Source organism: Carassius gibelio, chromosome A6 (assembly GCF_023724105.1).
Source record: "Carassius gibelio isolate Cgi1373 ecotype wild population from Czech Republic chromosome A6, carGib1.2-hapl.c, whole genome shotgun sequence".
Classification (NCBI taxonomy): Eukaryota; Metazoa; Chordata; class Actinopteri; order Cypriniformes; family Cyprinidae; genus Carassius; species Carassius gibelio.
Window position 1 is genome coordinate 3,493,500 of NC_068376.1, and position 19,933 is coordinate 3,513,432.

Sequence of the window (19,933 nt, forward strand, 5' to 3'; positions counted from 1 at the left end):
CAACATTTTGTATACTGCATTTTTACAAAAATATATTGTATACTGCATTTTTAATATATTGTATATGGCATTTAACATACTTCTTAATACTTCACATAACTCTGTGTGAGATTGTGTCTGTGTATTCATTTTCTCAATCAGAGATGCAATGGTTTGAAATTGGCAGCTTAAAAATGCATCACATTTTGCCTGAGAATCTAAAGCTTATTCTAATGTAAGTTTTATGATTTGATCTGCAACAGTTTAAGTACTAAACAAAAGTTTTGGTCCAAAAATGTTACATGCTTACCTTAAAATCAGTTTTTTTCTTTATAAAATCTGTTTGTATCTACAATATTGACAGACTTAACAAGCATTCATATAAGATCTGGGAGGAAGTGGATAAATAATGAAATTATCATAGGATCTTATCCCTGATTGGTGGAATTGCAACCTATATATTGCACAGAAGAAAGAAAGTCATACAGGTTTAGACATGCAGCGAGTAAATGATTTCAGAATGATCACTTTTGATAATCCTTTAACGATGAGGATTAGATGGGTTACACCTTCAATAAATAAACTCAAATGAACGGTCTACACTTGTTTTAAGTGTATTTTAGGCAGATACAAGCACATGTGAAGTTAGTCTTTTATTGGTTAGTAAGTGTTATTAAGGGCACACAGAAATATATATGGTATAAATACACTACCGCAAACATTTATACACACCTGACTGAATTTATGTTTTTTATGACCTTAAAAACCTTTTAATGAAATGCATCGGCTTGAATGCTTCAAACATAGAGTTTAATATAAATAGCATGAAACACTTTTCAATAAGTTAATATCAATCAATAAATAATAATATAAAGATTGTAATAATACATATATATATATATAGATAGATAGATAGATAGATAGATAGATAGATAGATAGATAGATAGATAGATAGATAGATAGATAGATAGATAGATAGATAGATAGATAGATAGGAAAAGCAGCTCCTTTAATGCTATGTACAACAATCAAAACATAAGATTAAGTACTTTTTTTAAATAAACTATTTTATGTGGATGTTTGTCTGTTTTCTTTAGTTGTTGTAATAAAACCAGGTGCCAGAAGTTTTTTGGCCCTGACGGGAGATATTTCTGGGAGGAATATATAAGACCAGCATCACTGACAGACAGACAGGACTGGGTTTATTTCTGCTGTGAGTTTGTGTTTAATGGTGCAGGGTTATGAGCAGCACTCCTGAAGTCATTGAGGTTAAATAGTTCACAGCTGATTTTGATGGATAGTGTCTGTCGAGCGATAAATCGCAAACACACACACACACACACACACACTTAGTGATCTGCATTTATCCCTCACAGGAGGTCTGGCGCTCCTAAGACTAAGACCACTGGCATGCTGTATTGTCAGTGGAGATTTGTCATGTACTTCTGCTGTGCAGTAGGAGTGTTTTCATGAAGGTCATGAATCTATCCATCTCTGCAGGATTAAACGACTGAATAATGGACCGCATTCAATACTGTACATGTCTTCTGTGTGCTACTGTTCACTCATAAATCTAGCAGACTGCTCAACACTGCTATTAAACTAACACACACAGAAAACAAGCAGAAAGATCTCATTTCACCCCAAGATCAAAACGGCTAAATGTTTTTGTTTTCCTGAAGCTGAATATGTGAAATGACATGTTGCAATCTCGCAACCATCTGCCCACATTCTGCTCATTTTATTTGATGATTATAAAGCAGGTTTTTTTGTTTAGTTTTTTTTTTTTTTTTGCATTGCATTGCATTGGATTGTAAGATTTTAACTCTTTAATTTCAGCTCATCTCTATGGCCAGGTTTAATGCTCAATGTCTGTCTTGATATATTCACACATTTGCATTTATTCATTTAGCAGATGCTTTTATTCAAAAAGTCTGTCTCTCTTGTCAAGTTATCCAGATTTATATATTAAAAAAGTATTTTAAATCTCTAATTATTTTATATTGTATTTCTTTCTGGAAATCATTGATCGTAGGTCTGTCTGGACTCTGATCTTCTGCTACTACAGAATAAATTAGTTTGATTCGCATTTCAGCCTCATCTGTTCCCCAGTTATTCCCCATCAGACCCTGACAGATGAGAACAGTGTTTGAGGAAACCTGTTTGAAAACAGTCATTATTTGTGTTATTACATTTGGTGCTGCTAGTCCCAAAGAAATTGCACAGTGCAGCTTTAAAGAATGATTTTCAGTGTTGTCAATATCTGACAGATCCAGGATTTTGTTATTAGATTCAATCAAAATGCTAGGGTGCGGTAGTCTAATGATCATAGATCGGGGCATGCTAAAACACAGACAGAGACAGAGAGTGGGGTGAACACAAACTGTGAAATTCTGTTGCTCTTTCATAAATCACAAGATTTAATGGAGTTCTTACTTGCAATTTTATTTCTGTTTAAAATCTCAGGAAAATTTAAAACACTTGTCATACAGTAAAAGAATAGAGCTATAAAATGAATGTGGAGCAGCTCAGGGCATTTGATGAGAAATGTTTGAGTTCAAAGTAAGATCTCTGGCTTTAGATTGCAGATTTTGCTGTCTGAAAAAGCTGACCACATTTCAAGACTTTGATCAAATCTGTAATGATGAGAAAACTAGTATATACTATTATGTAAACAATCTGCAAAGTTACCAAGCACAAAGTCCATAGTGCAGAAAATATATATTTGCTATTTATGTAAAAATACTTTTACATTAATAGCAGATATATATTTTCTGCAGTATGGACTTTGTGCTTTGTAACTTAGCAGATTGTTTATATGCACAAGCTGCTATTACTCACTTAAGGGTGTCATGATTCTGCCCTCGTGTCCTTGATTTTTCCTAGTCTTGAGGCAGGATCATGACAGACCCGTGTTTTGTGTACAAGCGCATGGCCTTGTCTTTGGGCCATGTGCTTGTGTTGTCTCGTTCCCTTGCCCCGCCCCCCTTGTTATCCTAGTCGTGTCGTGATTGCCCTATCTGTGTCACCTGTCGTGTCTTAATTGTTCCCCCTATTTAGATCTCCTAGTGTGCTCTGTCTTGCGTCGGTTCATTGTGTTACTTATGTGCTTCTCAGATGTGTTCCACACTGGTGACTGTGATTGTATCCTGTATACCGTGAGTGTTTGTTTATAGTTAGTGTTTAGTGTCTTTATCTGGTCAGCCCTGTCTTGTTTGGTTATTTAGTCCTTACCCTAGCCCTTGTTTTCCCCCTCGTGGGTTTTTGTTTTCCCTTTTTGTATTTAATAAACCCTTTTGTGTTGAATCCTGTCTGCACTTGAGTTCCTCCCTTGCAAACCCTGACAGAATGAACCGACCACCAAGGAACTCAGCAGACAGGAGGCAATGCTGGATGGCATCAGCCAGCCAGCGAGATTGTTTTGAGGGCTCTCGCCTTGTGGTGTTCCGGGGGACCAGGGGAGGTCGTTCCGGAGCGAGCGGGCGAGAGGAGGAGCCCCAGAGGTCCCCACCTACCCAGCTGCCAACGGTTCCAGAGGGTCGTATCCTGGCCGTGGCCACTCTGGGGGATCAGGCACATCCCTCACCGAGTCCTGAGGTGCCTCCCACACCCGTCGGTCTCCCCGGGAAGCGAGGGAGACGGTTATCGTGGGAGTCTGCCTCGGAATCGTCGGAGTCAGCCCTGCCAGAGACCGAACTCCCCCAACCCGCCTCTGACCCAGCTGTGGTCTCTGCACCGCGCCCAAGGAGGAAGAGGAGGAAGAGGAGGAAGAGGGGGCCTGCCGGTCCTGTGACCCCGTTTCCTCCCGTGCCAGCAGCGGAGAGCGCTGGCGTGCCCGTGCCAGCAGCGGAGAGCACTGGCGTGCCCGTACCAGCAGCGGTGGGCGTGCCCGAGCCAGCAGCAGTGAGCGTGCCCGAGCCAGCAGCAGTGAGCGTGCCCGAGCCAGCAGCAGTGAGCGTGCCCGAGCCAGCAGCAGTGAGCGTGCCCGAGCCAGCAGCAGTGAGCGTGCCCGAGCCAGCAGCAGTGAGCGTGTCCGAGTCAGCAGCGGTGAGCGCTAGCGTGCCCGAGCTGGGAAAGAAAGCTGTATGCAAGTCGGCAGTCGTGAGAGCGGAGGAGAGAGCCGCGGCCGACTCTGCAGCAAAGACTCTTGTACAGTCGGTTTCATCTCATAAGGAGATGCCAATTGTCCTAGCTGCTAAAGCATTTTCTGATTATTTGTCCCGTCTTGTCCAAATTTTAGAAATCCCCGTCAGTCCTGTCTTGTCCCCTGACCCTGTCCCCAGAAGTCCCAAATGTCCAGCCGTTGTCTCCCCGTGTCCTGTTGATGTGGCCCCGTGTCCCGTTAATGTCCCCCCGTGTCCAGTAGATGTTGTCCCTCCGTGTCCAGTAGATGTTGTTCCCCCGTGTCCAGTAGATGTCGTCTCCCCGCGTCCCGTAAGTCTTGCCCCGCGTCCCGTAAGTGTTGCCCCGCGTCCCTTGTCTGCTCCCGTCATGTCCCCGGTCAGTTGTCCCGAGACCCCTCCCCGCCCCTCACCACCCAGACCTGCCCGTACCCCCCGTCGTCAGCCTTCGTCCTGTCCTCCTAAGATTCCTACACCTCCCACCCGCCCTGGTCTGTCCCCCATGAACTTTGTGGTCCCGCCCCCTCCCCTTCCCTGTTTGTTTTTTTTGATTTGTCACCCTAACCCTGCCGTCGTGTATTCATGTCTGCCTTTGTTATTATTTGTCATGTCTTGTTGGTTTGTGTCGGTGTCCCAGTCCGTCATGTCAGTCATGTCTCGTGTTTGATGTTCCCTTGAGGAGCGTCTGGAAGCCGCTCCTTAAGGGAGGGGTTCTGTCATGATTCTGCCCTCGTGTCCTTGATTTTTCCTAGTCTTGAGGCAGGATCATGACAGACCCGTGTTTTGTGTACAAGCGCATGGCCTTGTCTTTGGGCCATGTGCTTGTGTTGTCTCGTTCCCTTGCCCCGCCCCCCTTGTTATCCTAGTCGTGTCGTGATTGCCCTATCTGTGTCACCTGTCGTGTCTTAATTGTTCCCCCTATTTAGATCTCCTAGTGTGCTCTGTCTTGCGTCGGTTCATTGTGTTACTTATGTGCTTCTCAGATGTGTTCCACACTGGTGACTGTGATTGTATCCTGTATACCGTGAGTGTTTGTTTATAGTTAGTGTTTAGTGTCTTTATCTGGTCAGCCCTGTCTTGTTTGGTTATTTAGTCCTTACCCTAGCCCTTGTTTTCCCCCTCGTGGGTTTTTGTTTTCCCTTTTTGTATTTAATAAACCCTTTTGTGTTGAATCCTGTCTGCACTTGAGTTCCTCCCTTGCAAACCCTGACAAAGGGAAAGTTACAATTTAAAGCAATTTAAAGAGATTTTGACATTCAGCTCAAATAAGCTTGGTTTTGTCTTATATTATGTGCTTTAAATATCATGATCTAAACAGGTGAGCTTCGAAAGGTTGTGAAATGAAGAGTTTTGAGGTGAACTGTGATTGCAGGTTCAGCAGATGTGTTCATCTGACACAAGCCTTCAGCCTCATGTTTGAGGTCTGTACCGTGGCCATAATTAGCTTCACTCTTCAGATTAATGTGCCAGCTGGGACGAATGCCAACGCCTGCACCACACACACACACACACACTCAGCTGTGACAGAGATGAGCTTTACACCCATAAACGCCTCTAACCACAAACAAATGAAATACACTGACCTTCACAGAAAGAGCAGGAGCACATCTCTGTGCCACCCACAGATTTATGGGAGATGATGTTTTAAGTGCTTTCTGGCATGTCTAACTAACGCGTCGATTCCTGATGAATAGAAGCACAAATTATGAAAATTGCGAAACCGACTGATAAAACTCTGGTTAAAGGTCAGAAAACAGTCAGAGTTGTTAGGCTTGTCACACACAGCAATACACATCTTTCAGTTAAATGAGAACCGTTTTGTCCATTGCATGAGTTCTCACAGTGTCATCAAGGTCACAGCTCTTCATACTGTATGATGCAAACAGTGAAGGAGTGAGTGCTGTTCTCATACTTATGTGCACAATCATCCTCTGGTGTGTGTGTGTGTGTGTGTGTGTGTGTGTGTGTGTGTTTAAGGGAGTAAACACTGAAATCATTGAGATAATGGACACACACTGACCTCACTTAGCTTCCCTTCTGCTGACACATGGTGCTTTCCGCAAATAGAGGGCACTTTAGTGCTCAGTAACTTATTTTAAAGCATTAGAGGCACACATCCCAATGTATTCTATAGTCAAAATGTTATATAAGCTAATTTCTAACAAAAGATTTACATATCAACCTCATCAAATAACTAAAATCATATGCGATAATGTCATCATTTAAAAAAATGTACATGCAATTCTCTGTAAAACTAATTTTAATGACCGAATGTTTAGTTGAAATATGTGCACAGCTCCTAACCAGACACTTTCCCCATACGTACATAACATAAATTAACAACACACCCAAAAAGTAACATTGAAGCCTGTTACCAAAATTATTATTAAATAAATACATGATTTATTCTGTTACTTGTTTCATTCCTGAGTGAATCTGTGTTTTTGAATGAATCGGTTGGACAAATCATTTAACGACTCTCTCATAAAGTTAGTCTCTTGTTTTGTTCCTGAATGCATTAGTGTTTTGGGTAACACTTTTGTTTAGGGACCAGTTCTCACTATTAACTAGTTGTTCAATAGTATGCATATTAGCAGCACATTGGCTGTTTATTAATACTTATAAAGCACATATTCTGCATCCTTAATCTAGCTATTGCTTATACTCAATGTGTTGAAAAACCTCTATCACTAAGTATTAAGCTTCTGCACATAATTCATTCTGCATGTGTTCCTGACATGCATGATTCATTAAATCACACAGCTTGTTGAGAAGAGGTGTGTGTTACCAGAAGATCATCTCATCAGGCTTGGCACTGGGTCTGTTTGACTTGGACTAGAAAGTCACTTACTTTAGCAAGCACCCAGAACTCCCTAGCAACCAGGGCCATGTTACAAGTCTAATATGGTATTTATAGAGACACATATAGTGTTTTACATTGCAATATGCTGAAAAGTATCATTTGGCATCATTCCCGACTGCTCAGAGGAATTCACTTACAGGTTAAAGGCAATTCTGGATTGGATACACATTCAGGAAATTAGGAAACGTGTCCTGCAGGCACTGAACTCAATCATGGATATCATTTACTGTTACTGCATGTTCTCGCAAACCTTTACGAGGGATATAATACACACACATATAAAACACATTAACACTTCTTCTGACTCAACCTGTTCGCTTTCAGAAACGTTTTATGCTTGAACACTGGTATAAATTGATCTCATTTACTGAACAACATTCAGACACTGTCAGTTCAATCATACACAAATCCAGACTTTCATCAAAAAAAGAGAAAAAGTGAACACAGGTTCTGTTAACAGCCCCTGAACGCTCTGTTCAAGTCATTGCACACACATCGATTTCTTTACATTGTTATGTTTGCCTGAAGCTTAGCATTCAATATTTCTGGAAGTTTCCATCATGGGTTCATTGGAAATTTTAATTCCAGTCATTTGTCTGGTTGATGTGGGAGTTTTCTTGCTTTCTTTCTTTTTTTGTTCCACTCCCTCCAACTGAATGCACAGTCAGGTCAATCTGTAGCCACTGGATGTGGGAGTAGCAGGGTGTGTGTGTGTGTGTGTGTGTGTGTTCATGATGAAGGGTGTGGCAGAGGTCATGGCCTTTCTATGGATCAATTTTTTATATTTTAAAGCCTCATATGAATTAAATTTTCCTTGATCTTTTGAGATTAGAGTCCATTAGAGCTCGAAACAGGCCCCAAAAGAGCATTAACTGTAAAGAATTTATACATCAATAGTTCAGAAACATGACTATTATTCCTAAAACACTGGAAGACAAGGTTGTTAATGTTTCATTTTTAACTAACAACAAGAGTATTCTTTTCTTGATGTTAGAAACCAGCTCTAAAAAAGGTCAGTTGTGGCCTAATGGTTAGAAATGGACTTGTAACCTGGAGGTTGTGGGTTCGAGTCTCATTGTACACTGTTAGACTTTGCCGCAATTTTACAGTAACTTACTGCAAAAAAGCCCAGTAAAATACCATTTATATTATTTACGGTAAACTACTGTAATATGCACTGCATTGTGGGTATTTTGTATGAATTTTACAGTAACTTACTGTATATGTGTCCACAACTTGTATTTTAGGCCTATGATAATGTTTTATAGTTTTTTCTGTTTTGTTCTGCAGATGAAAATCATAAAATCATTCTCATTTCACACACTGGATGTTAATTTTAATAGTAGCATTTTCTCCAATAAAAAACAACAACAACAACAACAACAACAATAATAATAATAATAATACAAAAATAAAAAATAATAATAATAATAATAATAAAACCATTGGGGCTCGGGCCCTAATAATAATAGTAATGGACAACTGGTTCCCATAGAGGCAAATTAGGCATTTTTTGTTTTATTTTTATGCCAGGTAAAAGAGCACAGGTGTGGTGATATTTAAATATCAATAATAATAATAATAATAATAATAATAACTTTGCTTAAACCTCACAAATTTTAAATTGTTGCTCACGTGCAAAGCCCACGCAACAACCTGGCAGAATGTAAACTGATGTTTGTGTGACGTGTTGAGTGCGAGCAAAACTGACGTCTCTCAGAGTGGATCACTACCTAGACGCCAGCTGCGAGATTTTCTGAGGTAAGTACCTTTTACTTAACAAATTTATTTTATAAGTTACTTTAACAACGTAAACCATTACCAATATCAATTAAATATAGCTAAATTTATGAAGAAAGTAAATAATACAATCTAATAGGCTATTATTAACAGGACAGTCTGAAGGAACTTTTAGTTTTCCTCAAAAACTGCCGCTTTCATATCCCATTATTTCATACAACTGACTGCCTTTTCCAGTTGGACCCAATGTAGTATTTACACAAACAATGGTTTTCCGTATTTTTTTACGACCAGTTATGGTATATTTTACTCGTCATTTAAATGAATGCCGTTAAATGTGTGTGACGTTAGGCTATTTAAAGTAACGTTGGCGCGAATTCTCAAACGCACTCTCTCGCAGTCTCTCTCCCCCAGTCCACCGCAAGCAAGAGCACACACTCAATTGATACTGAAATAATGTATTGGCGCAATAGATTTGGCAAACGCTCCAGTGTATATTAGTGCTTATTTGTGTTCACTCTCTGGAGAATGGCAAATTAATCTTACAACGCGTTTTGCTGCGGTGAGCATCAATGTAGCCATTCACAGACATAACGTTAACGTTAGTTGTCTGGTCTCTTGATCGCAATGATTTATCAAAGGTGTTCAAGTTAGTCAGAATCTACTCACTGCTCATAACGCCATTTTAATTCAGTTCCGAATTATGCAGGCTCGCGAATCCTCTCATCAACAAAGTCTAGACAAGATGTAAGAGGTTTTTTTGACCGACAGCCAACTGAATGCTGCAAACTGTCTGGTTCACCTTGCGATTCACTCTGCACGGGACAGAAATATGACATGTTAAAATAGTAACGCTTTTAAAGCAATGTAAAGGCAGACCAATAGATTAAGTGAAACATATTAATTGCAAAATATTTTAGATATTCTATGCTAATTATTGGTAAAACTGATATTCTTCTCCCTTTTTTCAGTGTTGATTGTCATCTGATTGTGTAAGTGATCCCAGATCTGTGATTTAACATGTTCATATAGTCATTAGCCAATAATCATTGACGAAAAATAATGTTTCTTCTTTTTCTCTTTTCCCTGTGTCAACAGGAGCTAACATACAGTCCAAAGGCTCTTTTAAGAGCCACAAGCACTGAGGATCTTTGGCTTTGTAAGTATATGTTTTGACTATCAGATGCATTACGTGATTAACATACTGTAATGCATAACTTGCAGGGCTTTACACTTACATTTCCTTTTAGGAGCACTTAGGTCATTTTTTTTTTTTTTTTTATCTAACCTTAATAAAAATTAAATAAAAAATAAAGTAAAACCCTGCCCTCTATTTAATATTCAGTGTCACATGGAAATACTTAACAACACTGGAGAAAAGTTGTTTGCAACTTTCTGTTCACTGGGACTTTAATGAGGCTCTGAAGGGGCAAGAATGCATTTAAATTTATGATAACAATATGCTATGAGTTTAATGTTTTAAATGGAAGGTTTTGAATATAGAAATATTAAATGGTTTAAATAACTGAAAAAATACTTTAAAAATTAAACTAAAACTGCCAGTAGGGGACGGCAAGTCATTGTCTTTGTCACTGAATGATTCATTCAGTCAGTTCATTCAAATGGCAGATTTATTCAGGAACAAAGCAAGCGACTTTTTGAATGGGTCATTGACTAACTAAATTTGTTTGAAAAGGCAGATTCATTCATAAACTAAACACCGCTGTGTAGTAGTGGGAAGTTTGGATCATTTTACTGACTCGGATATTTGAGTCTCGTTCAGCAAAATTAAACAATCTTTTTCGAGTCATTTCGTTCATTTCGGAATAATATAAACAAAATGGTATGTTAAATATCCCAACACATCTAGAACTTACGAAAATGTTGATTACATTAGTAAAAAGAATACAAAATAAACTATAGGTTAATGCAGCCAAAGCCAAATAATAAGAAACCAAAATGTTTTATTAATGATTAGTTGTTAGGTCTTAAGTTCAGGCTATTACAGTCTGACTCTGTCAGTTCACCTCACCTCCTGATCCGAGGCGTTCTTTCCTTTGCAACTTCATATTTATCACGTTTGTTCTAGTTTGTTTAGTTGTCTGCTCGTCAGTGTCTGACTCTGATCTGTCTGCTGGCCTGTGCCATGTGTGAAACAGAAACGATTAGTTAATCTTTTCGAGTCTCGGGTTCAGGTCTGAATCTTTTGTTCTTCCTCAGTCCCATAGAGGATATGCTGTCAATACCGGAAAGAGAAATGATTCGTTCATCTCTCGAGTCTTCGGGTTTGAGTCCTTCGTTCTTTTGTCACATGACTGCTGGTATCTCACATCACAACATTAGATTCGTATTATTGACTGCGTCTGACTGTATATTGTTTTATATTTAGGAATTAAAATACAAAATATTTGCAATAAACATTATCTGAAAAATAAAAGTTCCATCTATATATCATTCAATATCTGAGAATCTTTTTTTTTTTTCTTTCAGCCAACCTCAACCAAGATGTCGGTTGAGCAGGAGATGACATTGCCTACCACACCACTGGTGATCATGCTAGGTATGAGAAATAATTGTTGAGAATTCTATTACAAGAAACAATTTAGCTGAAGATGCCTTTGTTTTAGGGAGTAGTCTGCTGTTTGCAACCTACTGGATGGTCAGAATTGAGGGGAAGGTCTTCTATGAAGCTAACCAACTTCATAACTTTGCCAGTGCTTTCGCTGTCTTTTTCGGCTCCTTTTATGTGTTCAATCTGGAGTATCAGGAGCCAGCATCCACTACGCTGGAGACGGTACAGAGGTGAGTAATTCACCACAAAAAAACTTATGTTACTTATGGATTAGTTAACCCAAAATTGAAATTAATGTATATCATGTATTCACTCCCCATGTCATTCCAAACCTGTATGACTTTCTTTTGTGTAATACAAAAAGAAGATAATTTGAAGAATGTTGAATGTATATATATAGTATTTTCCGGACTATAAGTCGCACTTTTTTTCATAGTTTGGCTGGTCCTGCGACTTATAGTCAGGTGCGACTTATTTATCAAAATTAATTTGACATGAACCGAGAGAGATGAACCAGGAGAAAACATTACCGTATCCAGCCGCGAGAGGGCGCTCTAAATAAATGCGACCTATAGTCCAGTGCGACTTCTATGTTTTTTTTCCTCGTCATGACGTATTTTTGGACTGATGCGAGTTATATCTTATATCTGGTGCTGGTGCTACAATCTGTAGAACTTGCTGTGTGAGTGTGTTACTCCAAGGATGTAATTGTTTTGTTTTGTTTTGTTTTCTTTATTTATTTATTTTCCCCTTTCTCCCTGTTTCTCTCTCTACATCCCATTTGCAGAAAGGAATTGATGCCACCTGACACCAGTGATCTGCTGTGATTGGTGGAGTAGAAGTTTGGAACTGTTTCTGAAGTGTATTTTTATTGTGATTTTTTTTTATTTTATTTGTTTTGTTTTGTTTTGTAACTTAGTTTTGTTTTAATTAGATTATTTGTTTAAAATAAAATATTTTGTTTGACAAAAAAGCACAATAAAGAATATGTTGATGTACATGGACTCAAGTCACTTTTTTGGGAATTTGTTAAATTCAATAGCATTAATGTAAAATATAAATATTAAAATATTTTTAATAAATTACAATAAAATGACTAATATACTGTAAAATGAAATTGCAGTAAGGGAATCATACTGTAAAATTAAATCACGGTAAGGGCATTTTACTGTAAAATGTAATCACGGTAAGGGCATCTTACTGTAAAATGAAATTGCGGTAAGGGCATCTTACCGTAAAACACATTTACAGGTAAGCTACTGTAAAGGGGAACTTACAGTAACTTACTGGCAATAGTGCTGCCAGTAAGTTACCGCAAAAATACGATAAAAAGTCTAACAGTGTAGGCAGGAACTGTAGCTGAGGGGAGTGAATGAACAACTCTTTCTTCCACCCTTAATTCCATTATTGTTTCTCATAAAGTGTGCTTGTGCTTTCTTCCCATTTAAGTTCACTTGCTTGGATGTGTTTTTCTATCCTAATGCATTCAGATAACTTTAGTGTGACTTAAGTGTCTAAATATTTTTGGAGTCACTGCAGAGTGCATAAAAAGTGCAAGAACACAATGTGCTGCTGCTTTGGTCCAGTTCACAAGGTTTATGTGTCCGGTTTGTGAAAGTGAAACTCTCCTTATATAAGCCAGAACTAAATATCGACTGTCACACAGAATCACATGAGGAGCTGTTTTAGTTTTTACACACTTTTAAAACACCGTAGAGTATTCATTAAGTGTAAGGGTCACTGGGTGCTTCGGCTGCATTTCACCTCGAGGCATGTTCATACATTCTCAAATGCAGTTATTTTAATGCAACTGTACTAGAATGACCTCATCCATCCATCTACACTCCTAAAATATCATTTTAAATAACATCATCTACCATTAATACTCACATCTACTTCAAGTAAACACAAAGGGTTAGAGGGTTCACATAGGCTTACATTACACGCACACACACGCACACACACACACACACACACACACACACACATGTAAGTGTTACTCAACAGATAAAATGAGACGTGCCAGTCACAGTGGCGTCAGACACCCGTATACACAGATCAAGCTCATCTGATTTTAAACAAATCCCCTACAGCGCACACATCATGTGAATCCTGTTTATAAACACACACACACACACATACACACACACACAGGGAATCCTGACACAGTCGTGTGCTGACATGATCAGTTCTGCTGAACGAGAGCTGTGAACAGCCACACTCTCATAATCTAATCAAATTTATCAAAGTGAAGATAACCATTCAGACTGTATTTTTAGCTTGTGCTTATGCATTTATAAAGTTGTATGTGCCATATTCTGCTCTGCACAAACTACTTAAAAGTACGTGCATGAAACATCATTTTATGACGGGATGAAATTTTTATTTTGTTTAGTTTTTTTTTTTACTTCACTTTAGTTTAGTGATTTTCAGTTTTAGTTTTAGTAAAACTGGTAATACCTTGATATACTGTATATCATAGACCTGCATAATTACTGTATCTGTATGCCACAGTATGTGCATGTGTTTGGATTCCTGAATGATCGTTCAGCTGGTGTAACTGTATCACAATGATTGAGCCATCAGATGTGTTGGTTTGACTGTGACTTTAGTGTGTCTCAGGATCACTGAATATCAAGCAGATGAGATGAACGAGTCGGCTGTCAGCGTGTTTATGAAGATCTACTGCCATCTGAAGAGGAAAGAAGCATTGTGAATGAAAAACACATGACTGTAGCTGGAACTGATGCAGACGCTTGACTTTATAAACACCCAAGAATTAAACATAAAAGCAGAGGTCAGCTTTGGATAATGTGACTATCATAACCAGGTGAACAGGTTTGTGTGTGTGTGTGTGTGTGTGTGTGTGTGAGAAGATCGTGGTCAGTCTGAGATGGTATCCTGAAACTGGCGCCAGCGTGGTGATCTCACCATCTCTGGACACGGCTCATTTCTCACACACACACACACACACAGAGAGAGAGAGAGAGAGAGAGAGAGAGAGAGAATGAGAGTCTCTCCCCTCCACAGTCCAGGCTCGAATTCAAAAATGCAAACTATTTCCCAACATCAGGACAAGCTGTAAAAAATCAGGGATCAGCCCCCGTGGCCCGCTGCCAGCACTTGATGAATCTGAACGGAGGTGGAAAACATGACGCAGAATTACTGTTCAGATGCAGGAAATAGAACTAAAATGAATTGAATTTCGAAGAAACAGTCATTTTTACTTTCCTATAACTTACTATAAAATTAAAGTTTATCAAAACAAACCTTGAATGCTGGCTTGACAAAGTCTTGTTTCAATAGTTGTAAATTATGTTTTTTTTAAAGAAATTCAGTTTAAAGGTTTATAGGCCACACAATAGATTAGTTGTTAGAATGATAGAATGAACAAACAAACTACAGACAGACAGACAGACACACACACACACACACACACACAGACAGACACACACACAGACAGACACACACACACACACACACACACACACAGAGACACACACAAACACACACAAACACACACACACACACACACACAGACGGGCAGACAGACAGAGATATAGATAGATAGATAGATAGATAGATAGATAGATAGATAGATAGATAGATAGATAGATAGATAGATAGTGGAAGAACACTTGACTTCCTGTACACTCTGTAAACGGGTCTGTTTTACGAACACTAATTAACAGGTCAGTGGAGTTGATGTGGTCACTCTGACTGAGAACAGTGTTTGAGAAGCGAGCTCAGACCATGAGAACGGAAGGATGGTCCACACAGGAAAAAGCGTCTAATGTTCCCCACACACGGCAGAAGACGGAGCGAGCAGAGCGTCAGATCATGAGTGATGGGGGTCTGTCCGAGTGGCGCCGCAGTATTGACTCGTGTGGAGGGCTGTGACAGAGGAGTGTGAGGTATCAGACGGACTCTCCGAGCTATTGGGTGTCCTGGAGTTGGCATTTGGAGCTTAACAGGTTTAAGTGCATCATTGTAACAGACCTGGAATCTCTCCAGATGAATTATCCACAGATGGATGTGACCACAGCCAGCCAACAAACATCATTCTCCAGCTTACAGCTCCTCCTTCATCAATCAGCTCCGCTCCACACCGAGAGCCGTCACGCTCTTTATGCTCACGAGAAATGTGTTCTGTAGCGCACACTTTATCTAAAGAAACAGCATAGTTTGCATTGGGGGTCAGAAGAAAGAAAACTAGATGTTTGAATGAAACACAGACATGCAAAACTGTAAAATAAAACTAGTATTCAGTAATATTGCTGATGACATTATTAGATGAGAACATGAGTGAATTGAACTGAGAAAACAACATTATTGTCTTCTCTAAAACCGCTTTACAGCTGAAATCTAATTTGATTCATAACTGATGAATTCTAGCATTAATACTGTTATTTTACTGTTTATTAATTCAAAGCTGCTGTATTGTATAAAACACTATATAAATCAATATAATTTGACAATGCAAAAAATTACTTTTTAGTAAAAGCTTGAAAGATTATTCTTATTTTTTTTATCCAGTTTTGTTGATCTTAGAGACTCAAGTAATTGTTTCAAACGTGTCCAAATGTTGTCCCAACTTTTCAAATTGAGTCACAAACTGAACAAACTATTTTACAGTTCCCATCATTCATTGCAGCTTGAAAAATATTCATTGCTTTATATTTTATAACTTTATTTATGCTGATGCTGCTGTTGTTGTGACTCTTAGCTAGGTGTCATATGGTTCAGAGTTTGTGTTTTTTACTGAACTTGCAGTATATATTAAGTATACGTACATCTCATTGCAACTGTTGGATTTAATATATTCTGTGTGGGTGTAAAATGTTTGCCTGTAGTTTTTTTATTTGCTATGCCAGGGCTATCCAGTTCGAAGTGGTTTTAGTGCATTAGTTGCTGGGGTATTCTTAATTGTTGCTGAGATTTTTGAGTGTTCTCAAAAACACATTTTGTTAAAAATATACTAAATCTTCATTTCAAAATAGAACACATCTTTCTCTGCAAACACCAACTTTACCAAAACACTGGAAATCTGACTCAAAATTAAATTATTCTGGCAAAGAATAACACTTGTTTTCACCTCAAAAGGTACATGCAGTCAATCAAAGTACACCAGGTTTCAAAATACTGGCTATTGTTGACATTACAAAAACTGCATAGACTTTTCAGTCTCAGTTTTACAGGTATTTGCATGCAAAACATGCAATTCACTGTTTTACACTAAATTTCTTGGTTAGGAACTGTATGTCCAAATGTACAGTAATGTTCACATTCAAAAGCATTCCAGCAAAAAGCTATTTTTTTCCTTTACTGTTTACTGCAGGAGGTACAGTAGAAACACGGTATGTTAGAACAGAAAAGGTTTGACAGTATTGCTTACAGTGAACAAAATATCAATTAAACACATAAGAGCATTCTGAACAAAAAAACAACAACAGCAAAAAGCCCAGATAAAAAACAGGGGGGGGGGGTTAAATAAAAACAATCTCTCACTGCTCCTGCTCCTCTCACTGCATCTCTCACTGCTCCTCCTCCTCTCACTGCTCCTCTCACTGCTCCTGCTCCTCTTACTGCTCCTGCTCCTCTCACTGCTCCTGCATCTCTCACTGCTCCTCTCACTGCTCCTGCTCCTCTCACTGCTCCTGCTCCTCTCACTGCTCCTGCTCCTCTCACTTCTCCTCCTCCTCTCACTGCTCCTCTCACTGCTCCTGCTCCTCTCACTTCTCCTGCTCCTCTCACTGCTCCCGCTCCTCTCACTGCTCCTGCTCCTCTCACTGCTCCTCTCACTGCTCCTCTCACTGCTCCTGCTCCTCTCACTTCTCCTGCTCCTCTCACTGCTCCTCTCACTGCTCCTGCTCCTCTCTCTGCTCCTGCTCCTCTCACTGCTCTTCTCACTGCTCCTGCTCCTCTCACTGCTCCTCTCACTGCTCCTCTCACTGCTCCTGCTCCTCTCACTGCTCCTGCTCCTCTCACTGCTCCTCTCACTGCCCTTGCTCCTCTCACTGCTCCTGCTCCTCTCACTGCTCCTCTCACTGCTCCTGCTCCTCTCACTGCTCCTGCTCCTCTCACTGCTCCTCTCACTGCATCTCTCACTGCTCCTGCTCCTCTCACTGCATCTCTCACTGCTCCTGCTCCTCTCACTGCTTCTGCTTCTCTCACTGCTCCTCTCACTGCATCTCTCACTGCTCCTGCTCCTCTCACTGCTCCTGCTCCTCTCACTGCTCCTCTCACTGCATCTCTCACTGCTCCTGCTCCTCTCACTGCATCTCTCACTGCTCCTGCTCCTCTCGCTGCTCCTCCTCCTCTCACTGCATCTCTCACTGCTCCTGCTCCTCTCACTGCTCTTCCTCCTCTCACTGCATCTCTCACTGCTCCTGCTCCTCTCACTGCTTCTCTCACTGCTCCTGCTCCTCTCACTGCATCTCTCACTGCTCCTCCTCCTCTCATTGCATCTCTCACTGCTCCTGCTCCTCTCACTGCTCCTCCTCCTCTCACTGCATCTCTCACTGCTCCTCTCACTGCTCTCACTGCATCTCTCACTGCTCCTGCTCCTCTCACTGCTCCTGCTCCTCTCACTGCTCCTGCTCCTCTCACTGCTCCTCTCACTGCTCCTGCTCCTCTCACTGCTCCTCTCACTGCTCCTGCTCCTCTCACTGCTCCTGCTCCTCTCACTGCTCCTGCTCCTCTCACTTCTCCTCCTCCTCTCACTGCTCCTCTCACTGCTCCTCTCACTGCTCCTGCTCCTCTCACTTCTCCTGCTCCTCTCACTGCTCCCGCTCCTCTCACTGCTCCTGCTCCTCTCACTTCTCCTCCTCCTCTCACTGCTCCTCTCACTGCTCCTCTCACTGCTCCTGCTCCTCTCACTGCTCCTTTCACTGCTCCTGCTCCTCTCACTGCTCCTGCTCCTCTCACTGCTCCTCTCACTGCTCCTGCTCCTCTCTCTGCTCCTGCTCCTCTCACTGCTCTTCTCACTGCTCCTGCTCCTCTCACTGCTCCTCTCACTGCTCCTCTCACTGCTCCTGCTCCTCTCACTGCTCCTGCTCCTCTCACTGCTCCTCTCACTGCCCTTGCTCCTCTCACTGCTCCTGCTCCTCTCACTGCTCCTCTCACTGCTCATGCTCCTCTCACTGCTCATGCTCCTCTCACTGCTCCTCTAACTGCTCCTGCTCCTCTCACTGCTCCTGCTCCTCTCACTGCTCCTGCTCCTCTCACTGCTCCTGCTCCTCTCACTGCTCCTCTCACTGCTCCTGCTCCTCTCACTGCTCCTGCTCCTCTCACTGCATCTCTCACTGCTCCTGCTCCTCTCACTGCTCCTGCTCCTCTCACTGCTCCTGCTCCTCTCACTGCTCCTCTCACTGCTCCTGCTCCTCTCACTGCTCCTGCTCCTCTCACTGCATCTCTCACTGCTCCTGCTCCTCTCACTGCTCCTGCTCCTCTCACTGCTCCTCTCACTGCATCTCTCACTGCTCCTGCTCCTCTCACTGCATCTCTCACTGCTCCTGCTCCTCTCACTGCTCCTGCTCCTCTCACTGCTCCTGCTCCTCTCACTGCATCTCTCACTGCTCCTGCTCCTCTCACTGCTCCTGCTCCTCTCACTGCTCCTCTCACTGCATCTCTCACTGCTCCTGCTCCTCTCACTGCATCTCTCACTGCTCCTGCTCCTCTCACTGCTTCTGCTTCTCTCACTGCTCCTCTCACTGCATCTCTCACTGCTCCTGCTCCTCTCACTGCTCCTGCTCCTCTCACTGCTCCTCTCACTGCATCTCTCACTGCTCCTGCTCCTCTCACTGCATCTCTCACTGCTCCTGCTCCTCTCGCTGCTCCTCCTCCTCTCACTGCATCTCTCACTGCTCCTGCTCCTCTCACTGCTCTTCCTCCTCTCACTGCATCTCTCACTGCTCCTGCTCCTCTCACTGCTTCTCTCACTGCTCCTGCTCCTCTCACTGCATCTCTCACTGCTCCTCCTCCTCTCATTGCATCTCTCACTGCTCCTGCTCCTCTCACTGCTCCTCCTCCTCTCACTGCATCTCTCACTGCTCCTCTCACTGCATCTCTCACTGCTCCTGCTCCTCTCACTGCTCCTGCTCCTCTCACTGCTCCTGCTCCTCTCACTGCTCCTCTCACTGCTCCTGCTCCTCTCACTGCTCCTCTCACTGCTCCTGCTCCTCTCACTGCTCCTCTCACTGCTCCTGCTCCTCTCACTGCTCCTCTCACTGCTCCTCTCACTGCATCTCTCACTGCTCCTCTCACTGCTCCTGCTCCTCTCACTGCTTCTCTCACTGCTCCTGCTCCTCTCACTGCTCCTGCACCTCTCACTGGGCCTGCTCTTCTCCCTAGGCCCTTTGCTCTTACTCTTCCTCGTCCATACATTACAGTGTTTGTCTTTTTCTGGTCCTGTTTCCAAAAACATCACTCTTCAAAGTCCTCCTTTTATTGTATAAGTGTCAATGTAATAGAAAAAATAAGCCCTGCCATTGAGTCTAAACCAGATTGGAATCAGTTGTGGTTGGCCCAGTTTACACAACATAAATCAGCTAAGATATATTGTTTTTGAACTGATATCATTGCAGAAGCAGAGGTTTTTATACTGTATCTAAGGTTTGGAACATTGTTTTTGCTATTGTGGGATGTTGTGTGTTAAC